This window comes from Dasypus novemcinctus, chromosome 30 (assembly GCF_030445035.2).
Source record: "Dasypus novemcinctus isolate mDasNov1 chromosome 30, mDasNov1.1.hap2, whole genome shotgun sequence".
Classification (NCBI taxonomy): domain Eukaryota; kingdom Metazoa; phylum Chordata; class Mammalia; order Cingulata; family Dasypodidae; genus Dasypus; species Dasypus novemcinctus.
Window position 1 is genome coordinate 46306316 of NC_080702.1, and position 13662 is coordinate 46319977.

The 13662-nt window shown below is 37.1% G+C and overlaps 1 pseudogene; it reads left to right on the forward strand.

Moving 5' to 3' along the window:
- The first annotated feature begins 239 nt into the window (after window positions 1-239).
- Window positions 240-13341, forward strand: LOC101413890 (vomeronasal type-2 receptor 116-like; annotated as a pseudogene).
- Window positions 13342-13662: the final 321 nt, after the last annotated feature.

The following is a 13662-nucleotide window of genomic DNA, read 5'->3' on the forward strand; positions in this document are numbered from 1 at the left end:
TTTATTTCCTGATATAAAGAATAAATTAAAAATTCTATATGAATTTCATCACTCATTACACTCTCCCTTGTAAACAGTATCATCTTCCTCCAAGGAAGCAGAATTCAATCATAGCAATCAAATACCTTTTAGCTCTTTTTGAAAGATAAATTTCTAAGGCTTCAGAAGAACTCATTGAGAATGAGACTACTTGTGCTTTCAACCTGAATTTGGTCATTTCATTGAATTTGAAGATAATCATGATTTCAGTCTTCTGCCTTCCACACAGGTTTGAGACCCAGAACTACCAGTATGTTCTGGCCTTGATTTTTGCAATTGAAGAGATCAACAGTAAACCCCATCTTTTACCCAACATTACTTTGGGATTTGATCTGTACAATTCACTACACAGTGAACAGACAACATTGGAGAATCCCATTATTTGTCAATCAGGGCTGGACAAGGACCTCCCTAATTACACCTGCAGGAAAGAGACCAAGCCTATAGCAGCCCTTACGGGAACAACGTGTGCAGTTTCTGCCCAGATTGGGACACTGCTGGAACTCTACAAAATTCCACAGGTGAACCTCATTAGAGGGAAGATGAATTAATGTTTCCTTTGCTATTTTTATCGACCTTAAAAGAAAAGGTCAAAAGAGGGAATTGTGTTTACACATTTCTCAAAGGGTACAGCTAGTATACAGAGACATGATGGGATGTTCACATATCCTTTTCAAGAACATAAGTGAAGTCAGGTGAGTAAGAGACAAAGGAGTTTCCTAGACCCTTGAGACTGATCAATTAATTTCCATTATTCTCTCAGGGATTGGGAGATGATTAGAATATAAAAAGAGCAAGTCTTCCTTTCTTCCTCTTTAAAACATTGCTTAATTTTCATCTGGGCTGAGTTTGTGCTTCTGACTAATTCTCTTTCTCATACTGGCTATTTAATCCTTCCCCTTTAGCTTGCTTATGGCATTTACGACCCACAACTGAGTGATGATGGACAGTTTTCATCTCTCTATCAGATTACCCCCAAGGACACATCTCTGGCACTTGGCATGGTCTCACTGATGCTTCATTTTAGTTGGAACTGGGTGGGACTGGTCATCTCAGAAGATAAGAGAGGTGTGAAGTTCCTATGGGACTTGAGAGAAGAGATGGACAAAAAGGGAGTCTGTGCAGGCTTTCTGGAAATGATTCCTGTCACTGAGAGGTCATATTACTCAAAAGACTGGCAATATCATTTACGGAACAGAAAATCAACAGTAAATGTGACTCTCATTTATGGTGACTCTGACTCACTAATGGGATTGAGCTTTTGGAGATGGAATTTCTTAGTAATAGGGAAAGTTTGGATCACAACCTCACAATGGGATTTTACCACCAGCGAGAGAGACTTTTTACTTGATTCATTCCATGGGGCCTTCATTTTTTCACAGAATATTGGTGAACTGCCTGATTTTAAAACTTTCCTGCAGACAGTTAAACCTTCAAAATACCCAGAAGACTTTTACCTCACGAAATTGTGGTACATCTCTTTTGATTGCTTGGTTTCTGAATCTGATTGTAACACTCTGGAGAATTGTCCTCCCAATGCCTCCTTGGAGTTGCTGCCTTGGTGGCTGTTTGACAAGGACATGAAAGTAGGAAGTTACAATGTGTATAATGCGGTGTATGCTGTAGCTCAGAGCCTTCACGAAATGCTTCTTCAACGATTAGAAATGCAGTCAGTGGAAAATGGAGATGGACTGGGTGTTTACCCCTGGCAGGTAATACCTCTTCCATTGAACAATATGTGTATTTCAGAACATGCCATAATTATGACTTTCTTGGTGTGGAACATATGCTCAAGTCAAGAAGTTTAGGGTTGTCTCTCCAAAAGAGCAAGAGATTGTTTACTTGTTCACTGTCTAAGAGGTAAACCTAGACCTAGGCAGAAATGGTCATGAACAGGAAGGTGCTGATAGAAGATATGGAAGGAGTTATTAATCAATGCCAATGTTTCATGTTACTAAGGCCCTCAACATTCTGCCCTGCTAATATTTTTAATATAAAATACCTAGACCTCTTCCATTAAACATTTGCATGACAACAGGAACAAACTTGTTTTTGAATTAGTTTTAGGCACTCTGTAAGATACTGCACATCAAACATATCATTTAATTCTGCAACCTCCTCAGGTATTGCTGACCTTACCTGGGGAGAATTCAGTTAGTAATTGAGGGTGCTGAGATTTGATTCTTCTCTTAAGGTTTGTTCATATCACACACTCACAGATTGTTTTGCTTTCATTGTATTTGGAATTTTCTCCTGAAAATATTTTGTAAAACATTTTAGTCCACCTTACGGTTTCTTTTTTTTTTTTTTTTTTTTTTTTTACTTAATTGAATGTTACTGATAAAGTTGCCTTAGGAAGCAGGGATGATAGGGGATCAGAGATGTTACCACATTGGTGATCTGTCCTTATTCAGTGGGCACAATTGCTCACAGGTGTGTCTCTTTTAGCTACATCCATTTCTGAAGAACATCCAATTTAACAATTCTGCTGGTGATCCAGTGAATTTGGATAAGGAAAGGAAATTCGAAGCTAGGTATGATATTCTCAACTTTTGGAATTTTCCAGAAGGTTTTGGACATAAAGTTAAAGTAGGACATTTTAACTCAGATGTGCCACGTGATCAACAATTGTCTCTTTCTGAAGAGATGATAGAATGGGCCACAGGATTTTCAGAGGTAGGTAGGCCACAATTACAATACTTAATATTACACAAAAGTAACAAAATCTTGCAATGAATATTTTATTAGTGCAGGTTCTCTAAAGAAAGATAATCAACATGAGATATTTGTAAATAGTAAATGAGTTAATATAGTTCTCTTATGGGACCAAGGGATGTACATGTCCAGATTCTGCAGGCAGTCTGCAAACAGGCATTCCAGTGAAGGTCCCATGAAAGTACTTGATGGAGTTTACAGGAGATATTGGCTATTCAAAGAACAGGGAATTTCTCTCCAAATGCTGAAATCACTTTTTATTTTAAGGCACTGAATTGATTGGATAAAACCTTATCCATTGCTGACAGCAATCTCCCTGGCTGATTGTACATGTAATCAGTCATCTATGCAGTCAATTCACTGATGACTAAAGTCCATAAGTGTCCTTTATTACAATTAGCCCAATGTTTACTTGATCAAACACTGGCTGTGTTAACACATTGACCTAACCTTCACACTAGTTGTCTTCCTCCTTCCTGCTAAGTAAGTGTTCACATTAGTAGTTTAACCACTTACCTTTACACAAGAAAATTTTTCTCACATACTGTCCACAGAATGGGAAAAGAAAACATTTATTTAAAGATACATTTCTAAATTATTTTATTTCATATCATAAAATAAACCTGACATCTTATCAGTAAATTTGATTTAGGCACTTAAAATTTAAAATTGTTGATACCCAATACCTCAAACCATCTAATGGTTGGAGAAGTAAATACACAGCTGTTAAGAACATGTATCTTGTTTTCTTCCCAGACTCCCCACTCTGTATGTAGTAAGTGTTTGCCTGGATTCAGGAAAACCTTTCAAGAAGGAAAAGCAGCATGTTGCTTTCTTTGCACGCCCTGCTCAGAGAATGAGATTTCCAATGACACAGGTAAGTTTTGCCCTCAAAAAGGTCCCCACCTCTCCTTTATATCCCCTGATCACACAAGGTATTGGAAAGAATTTGGAGGAAAACTACAGAAACAATTTTCTTCTTTCCTTTGTTTAGTAATTTCATTTTTATAATAAAAATATTTCCCTTTGATATAACACCCTTTCTATGCCCTTAAGTAATTTACTTGAGTCATTGTTGAGACACAATGAAGGCCAAATAGTTTCTGGGAAGACATTTGTTGACTGTACCAAATTAATAGACCTTTCATGCCTCTCTTGGAATTTAACAAATGTGATTACAAGTACCTGCTTTCCATCTTGATTGAAAGAATGTTTAGATTATAATTAAGTAATGTGTTTTAACCTTACTCCATTTCTGTGTCTAAAACTGTTCATGACACAGAGCAGATGTTCAGAAAGTTTGGAAATGATTTAGGGAATGTTTAGTTCTATTGCGTCCAACATTAGGATGAAGTAACAAAGTCTTAATGAGGAATTTCAGTTCCTGCTCTCCTCTAGTTCACAGGTAAATGGGGAGGTAAACATGGACTATTTTTGCCCATGCTTAAAATATGCTATAAATATTTGAACAGGGTCCTAGGGACCAGTACATTCCTTGGGAGGAGGGTGTGATGCAATTCCTCATAGCGGCAGTCACATTAGTATTATGTAAGAAGAGTGGAGGATGTGATAAAATCTTGGCCAAATTATTATATATAAAAAAAAATAAAATAAAAGGAAATAATTACTGCACATAATTTTCAGAATTTCAGAGTACCAAAACACAGTTTCTATGTGACAGGATCTCACAGAATATTCGGTATGTGGTTTGAGACATGATGTAGAAAAGTGCTAAATATTCTTTATATAATATAATTAACACATTTAAATTATAAATATTCATATATTAAATTCTAGAATCACTTCTATGGTTGGAAATTTCTAAGTTTCTTTTGATAATTAATATGTAGTTGAATTTCCTGAAATGCTTACTATTATTTCAGTTATTTGAGACCTGTTGAACTGATGAAATAATACGGAATTTAGTCAATGTGGAAAAAAGGTTCATGTACACATTTTTATATGGTAAGTTTGAATAAATGTTCCATGTGCACATATAAAGGAATAGTCTAACCAAAAATTCATTTCCCAAACATATGGAGATTAAGAAATACACTATTGAGGAAGTGGGGTAACATGGTGTCTGATTGAGTGCACCTTTGTCATCTCTCTTGTAAAAACCTGGCTAAGTGGAAAGAGAATCCTCCCTGAGGGGGCAGTCTGGGAATTTACAATGCAGCAGGTGTCTGCACACCATACCCAAAATCAGGAAAACATGAACAAATCCAATGAACAAGCTAAAAACCAGGAAGAGAATCAGAACATTGAACAACCATTTAAACTCTCAAAACATTATAACATGGATCAATTTAATGAAGAGAAGGAAGAGATTAAGGATGTTAAGAAAACACTTGGGGATCATAGAGAATAAATTTTAAGCATATGTAAAAAAGATAACAATATGATGGTGATGAACAGTACCATTCAAGAAATCAAAAATGCACAATCAGCAAACAACAGCAGTTTTGAAGAGGCAGAGGAAAGAATTAGTGATGAGGAAGACAGTACATCTGAAATCAAACAAATAGAAGAATTATTGGTAAAAAGAGAGAAAAAAATACAGCGGGGACATAGGGACCTAAATTACAATGCAAGATACTCAAACATGCATCCCAGAATGAGAAGAGAATGGAAAGGGGACAGAAGGGGTGTAGGAGGAAAAAATGGCTAAACGCATCACAAACCTATTGAGGGAGATGGATAAACATGTCCAGGAAGCACAAAGTACCCCAAACAACTTTAATCCCCGAATGCCCACACCAAGACATATTCTTGTCAAATTATCCAATACTCAAGACAAAGAGAAAATACTGAAAACAGTGACAGAAAAAGAACCATCACATACAAGGGAGGCTCCATATGATTAAGTGCTGATTTTTCATCTGAAAACATGGAGGCAAGAAGGGAGTCAAATGTCATCCACAAGGCAGTAAAAGGGAAAAATATCCAACCAAGAATACTCTATCCACCAAGCTAGCTTTCAAAAATGATGGACAGTCAAAATATTCACAGATAAGCAGAAACTAAGACAGTATGCCAACAAGAAGACTGTCCTTCAAGAGGTACCAAAAGGAATTCTCCATGAAAATAGAAAAAAAACACATGAGAGATAGAGTTGAAGGAGACTGTTAGAACAACTAAGAAGAGAAAAAGAGGAAGAAAAAAAAAAACCCAAATATATCACAAAGACAAATCCAAAGAAAATATGTGTAATAAAAATAATTCCCTGAAAGTTATAGCAATGAATGTCAAGGGATTAAACTCATCAGTTAAGAGACACAGATTGGAAAAATGTGTAAGGAAAGAAGACATAGCTATAAGCTGTCTACAAGAAACACATCTTAGACCCAGGGATTCAAGGACATTAAAAGTGAAAGGCTGGGAAACAATCTGACATGTAAACAATAACCAAAAATGGGGCATATTAACATCGGACAAAATAGATTTTAATGCAAAACTGTCATGAAAGACAAACAAGGACACTACATACTAGTGAAAGGGATAATCTTTCAAGAAGAAATAACAATCATAACATTTATGCCCATAATTAGAGCACCTTCTTATATATGAGACAAACACTGGAAACACTAAGTGAAAGAATGGATGTGTCTACAATTATAGTCAGGGTTTTAATATACCACTATCACCTTTGGACAGAATAACTCAACAGAGAATCAGTAAAGAAACAAAGACCTTGAACAATATATTAAAGGACCTGGACCTAATAGACATATACAGAGCATTACACCCAAATACAGCAGGATTTATATTATTCTTAAGTGCACATGGATCATTCTCCAAGATACCCTACATGCTCGGTCACATTATTAAGATGTCTATACTACCCAAACTTATTGACAAACTCAATGACATCCCAAGAAAAATCAACACAGCATTTTTTTTAAGACTTGATATGGTATAATTTTATATTTTCATTCTTCTTTATTTTTTAATAAATTGTCTTTTTTAAGGATATATAAATAATAAAAAGTTACTTTTTTGTCTTTATTTTTTAATATTACATTAAAAAAATATGAGGTCCCCATATACCCCCCACGCTCCTTACCCCACTCCTCCCCCCATAACAACAAACTCCTCCATAATCGTGAGACATTCATTGCATTTGGTGAATACATCTCTGAGCACCACTGCACCTCATGGTCAATGGTCCACACCATAGCCCACACTCTCCCACTGCCCACCCAGGGGGCCATGGGAGGACATATAATGTCTGGTAACTGTCGCTGCAGCAACACCCAGGACAACTCCAACCCTGAAAATGCCCCCACATCATATCTCTTCCTCCCACTCCCTACCCCCAAGCCACCATGCCACTTTCTCCACACCAATGCCATATGTTGTTGATTACTAATCACAATATTTCATGAATAGATTATCAGTAAGTCCACTCTAAATCATACTCTATTTCTCCATCTTGTGGACCTTAGAATGGTTGTGTCCACTCGACATCTATATCAAGAGGGGGCTTAGATTTCCCATTTTGATGCTGGATGCAACTTTCCTGCTTTCAGTCATAGGCACTCTTGGCTCCCTGTTGTGGTGGTTGACCTTCTTCACATCCTGGTTAGCTGAGTGGGGTAAGTCCAATAAACCAGAGTGTAGGAGTTGCAAGTCTATTGAGGCTCAGGGTGCGGCTATCACATGATCAGTCCAGAGATTCAGGTCCCCTGGGTGTACCTTAAATTCCAACACCAACTACAGTTCTGGTAAAAGTAACAGGAGAGGCTTGTGGACAAAGAACTGATGACTATTCTTATGGGCCTGTGTGCCTGAAATTTGAACTAGTCCTAGAGATGCAAGGTGCCCAAGATTTACCTCCTGAGAGCCTCCAAATTGTTCACATGTGGCCACTATCTAAGCAAAACTCAGTATGTAAATTCATTACCTTCCCCCCACCATGGGACAAGACTACTGGGGATGAGCCTCTGTGGCACAGATGGATTACCACCAATCACTAACTGGTGATGCAACTAGAAAAATGCCTTGAATAAAAGGGGGAATGGCAAAGACAAATGAGTATATATGGCTAAGAGTCTTTAAAAAAGTGTCAGGAATGATGATGGGAGACTGTGTTGCTGTGAGGGTAGTGGTGGGGTGGGGGTGGTGGGGTTGAATGGTACCTCATATATTTTGAATGTAATATTTTTAAAAAAGAATAAAAAAATTAAAAAAAATAAAGGCAAAAGGTAGAGAACAATGAAAAAAAAAAAGGGGGTCCTTAGCAGTCTTGCAGGCTGACCTTTAATTTAATGGGGTATGAAACTGGGAGTCAAGACACACTGCTCTTTGGAATAACAGAGAAGGTTCCAATTCTGGCCTCAGGACTCTTTCCTACACTATCCGGAGAGCAGTGAACTGAGTCAGGCTTGTTGAGGATTATTGGCAGGAATCCAGAAAAAGAGTGTGTGAAAAGAGACAAACCCATCACTGAAGGAAGCTGCTCTTACCCAGACCCTGTGATTCCCCAGAACTACCAAGAGCTGTGCACACGTGGAGCCTTGAGGCTGCTCAGCTGGTGTTCTCCACTCTCCTCACCCTCCACCCTTTTCTTGGCATTCACCCCAGAGCAGAGAAGGCTCTTCTCGTCCTTCTTGAGTTGAGGAGAACATCCCTTGTATCTTGAAAGCTCACTACTTATGACTTAAAGTAAAACTTTTGTCTTTAGAAAAATACAAATAAAAAAATAAAAAATAAATAAATAAAATAAAAAGTGTCAGGAGGTCATCAGATGTGTCATCCTAATACCCACATCATTAGGATTCCAGAGACAGCACAAGCAGATACAATCCCAGTTACAGGTGCTCCTGAGAACTACAGAGAACACAGGTTCTATGATCATGGAAATTGGCTCTGGAGTCCAGCGCCTTGTCAGTGAGCCCTACTTTGGAATTTGTGTTCCTGTGTATGAAGGAGTTGTACTCAGATATGAACTTTCTACACATGCCTCTTCTGTTCACTTTTACTGAACCTATAGTTGGCTTAGATTTGGTGTTTATCCAGAGGACTTTAATCTCTGGACTGGTTATGTACATGCTGGGCTTTGAGCCTCAGCAGAGTAACAGTGCCTACTCTCTGGTTTGTTGGACTTGCATATGTCAGCTAACAGGGAGGTGAAGATGGTCAACAACTATACCAGGGAACTGAGAGTGCCTCCAACTCCAAGCAAGAGAATTACATCCATCAACCATGTGGGATCTAAACCCCCTCTCAAGATAGCAGCAGAGTGGACATCACCAACCCAGGGTCCTCAGGTTGGAGCAATAAAATATGGATTAGAGTGAATTTACTAGTATTCTGCTATAGAATTATTGCATCTAGTAATGGAGGAAACTGTAGCATTGATCTGGGGAAAGTGGCCATGGTAGTTCCTGAGGACAGGGAAAGGGGAGAAGAGATGAGAGGTGGTGACATTTTCAGGACTTGGAGTAGTCCATAATGATATTAGAGGGGCATATGCTTGACATTATATATCCTGCCATAACCAACTGAATGGACTGGGGGAGAGTGTAAACTACAATGTAAACTATAATCCATGCAGTGCAGCAGTGCTCCAAAATGTACTCACCAAATGCAATGAATATGCCATAATTATGAAAAATTATGCTGTTGTGGGAGTATTGAGGGAGGTGTTGTATATGTGGGAGCCTTTTATATTTTTTAATGTACCATTTTTTGAGATATATATACCTTAAAAAGATATTTTAATATAAAAATTAAAAATTAAAGTAAAGAAATACACGAATAAACCATGTTTTAAAGTAAATAGCACAATAAGATTTATAAAATGTATAAAACTGGAATTTTCACATTTCAAGTTTCAGGTAATGAAGCTAAAGATATCCTCTGAATATAATATATCATCCTAAATTTTATACATGTGTGTGTGTACTATTAGTATATATATTTTAATGTAAAAATCTGAAGTTATAACTATCACAAATTAAAATAAGAACAGTAGAGTAAATATAAAATAAAAGAATATAATAAGTATGAAAATAAAATGTAATGAAAGACAAATATGAAAGTATAAAAACTCAAAGCTAAGTCTAATGAAAGTCAAAACCGATAAATTAGTAGAATAATGAATTAAGAAATATTATATAATAAATGATTTAAAATTGGGAAATATGTACAGAATTTTTAAAATCAGAAATGGATAGTATAAATAAATTCATTCCAGTTTATATGAAAATTGAAAAGAAATTCCCAAATTCCAAAAAAAATAAATAATACCATATACGTCCCATTAATAAAGGAAAATCTGAAAAGATTCATATCTTGTTAGGATATTAAACCATATTTTAAAATGAGATATCTTCTCAAAAAGTTTTTATAAGCCTATGACTTTCCTGAGAAATCCAAACAAACTGTCAAGGAAAAAAGAATACTTATCTACTCAAACTTTTCCAGATACTAGGAAAATGTGAAAAAGACTTCACATTTAATTTTATGAGAAGAGTTTAACATTGGTACCAACTTCTGATAAAATTTTTGCAAGAAACCAAATTTACAGATCACTTTTTTCTTGAGACTAAACTTATATTTGCTAAAAAGAAAAGCTGCAATCCAAATCCAGCTATATTACGTAAAGAAGTTATTGTAATGAAGTTTGTTTTATGCAAAATAATTCAGTAAATGAACCCCCAGAAGTGTAGAAACAATCATTTCAAAAAGTTCAGGAAAACATTTAATAAAAATCAGCACTCATTCATTATTTAAAATTAAACAACAAAAATAAGACCAAATTAGAAATAGTAGGGAACAACCAAAGTAGGATAAAATATGTAAAATAGATCTAGCCAGTGAGAAATCATATCTGACATATATAGAATGCTTTTACAAATGCAGAAGATAGACACAAAATACAGTAATAAAAATGGCCTGACTTGTGCACAGGTTCTTCCCAGAAAAACATTTTGAAATGTGCAATGCACAGATGAGCTAGTGTTCAGATTAACTAGGCACCAAGAAATTCCAAACAAAAATCATGGTGAAAAAAACTAAAAACAGGAAAAGGACTTGGCCCAGTGGTTAGGGCATCTGTCTACCACATGGGAGGTCCATGGATCAAACCCCAGGCTTCCTTGACCTGTGTGGAGCTGGCCCATGTGCAGTGCTGATGTGCGCAAGGAGTACCATGCCATGCAGGGGTGTCTCCTGCGTAGGGGAACCCCATGCGCAAGGAGTGCACCCCGTAAGGAGAGCCGCCCAGCGCGAAAGAAAGTGCAGCCTGCCCAGGAATGGTGCTGCCCACGCTTCCAGTGCCACGAAGGACAACAGAAACGGACAAAGAAACAAGACTCAGCAAATAGACACAGAGAACAGACAACCGGGGGAGAGGGGGAATTAAATAAATAAATAAATCTTTTTTAAAAAAAAAAGAAATATTTAAAAAAAAAAGCTGAAAACATTTCCCATAATAGCAAAAATTAAACAACTTCCATGTCAAGGTTCTGACAGAAAAAGGTACACCTGGAATGAATATTGTTTGTTGGAGTTTAAACTGGTGTAACCATTTATAAAACAGGATGGTATTATTTACAAAGATGTTTATATAGCATATGACCCAGTAATGGAGCATCATATTTGTACTAGATGTACAAAGATGCTCAGAACAGCATTATTGGTAATAACTAAAACCCTTAAGCATTTAAACTTCTATCACCAGTAAAATGTGTAAATGAAATATGATGTATTATTATATTGAAATCTATCCAGCAATATAAGTGAATAGTTTATACAATTTTAAAAAGATCACTATATTTTAGAAATATAAAATAACAAGTGGTGGAGAGGAGTCGTAGAAATTGGAACTCTAGTGACCCGTTCATGAGAATGTAATGTAGTTCAGTCCCTGTGGAATGCATTACAGCACATCCTCAAAAATTTAATGATACAGTCACCATATGACCTGGTAATGCATGTCTAGGTTTATATTAAAAGTGAAAAGAGGTTCGCAGAATAGTAATTGTGTGCAATGTGTGTAGCAGCATTATTCATAACACCAACATGTGGAAATAATCCAAGTGTCCATCATAGTTAAATTGATAAAATATGGAACTTGCACATCAGAGAATATTATTCAGCCACAAGAAAAAAATGAATTTCTGAGATATGGTGTTACTTGAAAGAAACTTGTAAATATTACACACTTGAAATATGGAAGTTACAAAAACAAAGAGATTGTACTATATTACTTGCAATAGAATTCTAGAAATATCAAATCTCCAGAGTCAAAAGTTTAGTAGAGTTTACTAGGTAATGGGTGCAGAGTGAAGAGAAAATGAATGTTTAGCAGACTAGATGTGTTTGTAAAAAGAAACTGTATTTGCATACTGTGACATAGAAGAATCTCACAAAAATAGTATTGGGTCAAAGGACCCAAGCAGAAGGAATCTAGGTTACATGTCAACAAGTTAGCATTTTTGAAGATGTGGGAGATGTAATTCTTTGAATTTAGGAAAGGGGCTTCAGATGGGCTGCTTAACAGAAGAAAATTATACAGATTATAGCACACAGTTAAATGAAGTCAATGCACACAGAGAAACAATGGCTAAAACTACCCAATGTGTTTCTTTTGGGGTCTTGCAAATAAGTTAAAATTACTGAACCTGAGCTGATAACACATTGCTTTTCTCACCAGATATGGACGAGTGTGTGAAGTGTGCAGATCATCAGTATGCAAACAGTGAGAGAAATCAGTGCCTTCAAAAAACTGTGACCTTCCTGGCTTAAGGAGACCCTTTGGGGATGGCTCTGGTCTGCACAGCTCTTTGCTTCTCTTTCCTCACTGCTGTTATTCTTGGGGTCTTTGTGAAGCACAGAGACACTCCCATAGTCAAGGCCAATAACAGGATCCTGAGCTACATCCTGCTCATCTCCCTCACCCTGTGCTTCCTCTGCGCCTTACTCTTCATCGGTCGCCCTAACACAGCCACCTGCATCCTCCAACAAATCACATTTGGAATTGTGTTTACCGTGGCTGTGTCCACTGTCTTGGCTAAAACAATCACTGTGGTTCTGGCATTCAAGGTCACTGCTCCAGGGAGAAGGATGAGGCAGTATTTGGTGTCAGGAGCACCTAACTTTGTGATTCCCATTTGCTCCCTGATCCAGATGGCACTCTGTGGCATCTGGCTGGGAACCTCTCCCCCATTCATTGATAAAGATGCACACTCTGAGCCTGTTTATATCATCATCGAGTGCAATAAGGGCTCACCCACTGCCTTCTACTGTGTCCTGGGATACCTGGGCTGCTTGGCTCTCAGGAGCTTCAGTGTAGCTTTCCTGGCCAGGAACCTTCCTGACACCTTTAATGAAGCCAAGTTCTTGACCTTCAGCATGTTGGTGTTCTGCAGTGTTTGGTTCACTTTCCTCCCTGTCTACCACAACACCAAGGGGAAGGTCATGGCAGCTGTGGAGATCTTCTCCATCTTGACTTCCAGTGCTGGATTACTAGGCTGCATCTTTGCCCCAAAGTGCTATATTATTTTTATAAAGCCAGATAGGAACACTCACCAGGGTTTAAGGTATCAAACACATTCTAGGGGTAATAAGTCTTCTTAAGTTTTAACTCATGTTTCCTATAACAAATAGAGGGCCTGATAAAAATCTACCAAATGCTTGCTTTCAGGTATTAGATAGAAATATAATGTAATTTTCCTTCAGTTATCACATGAATTTCCTACAGTTTGTCAGTGTTCAGAAACACATCTCTCAGCCTTCTAAATTACTTTTAATCTAAACTACATAATTTGGTTCCTCAAGTACAGTGATGAGTATGGATATTCTGCCTTCATTGTGTGTGTAATTACCAAATTTACACATATTCTCCCATTTTATTTTGCACTTCTGTTTTTTCTAATATACCTGGTAAACACTATCAAC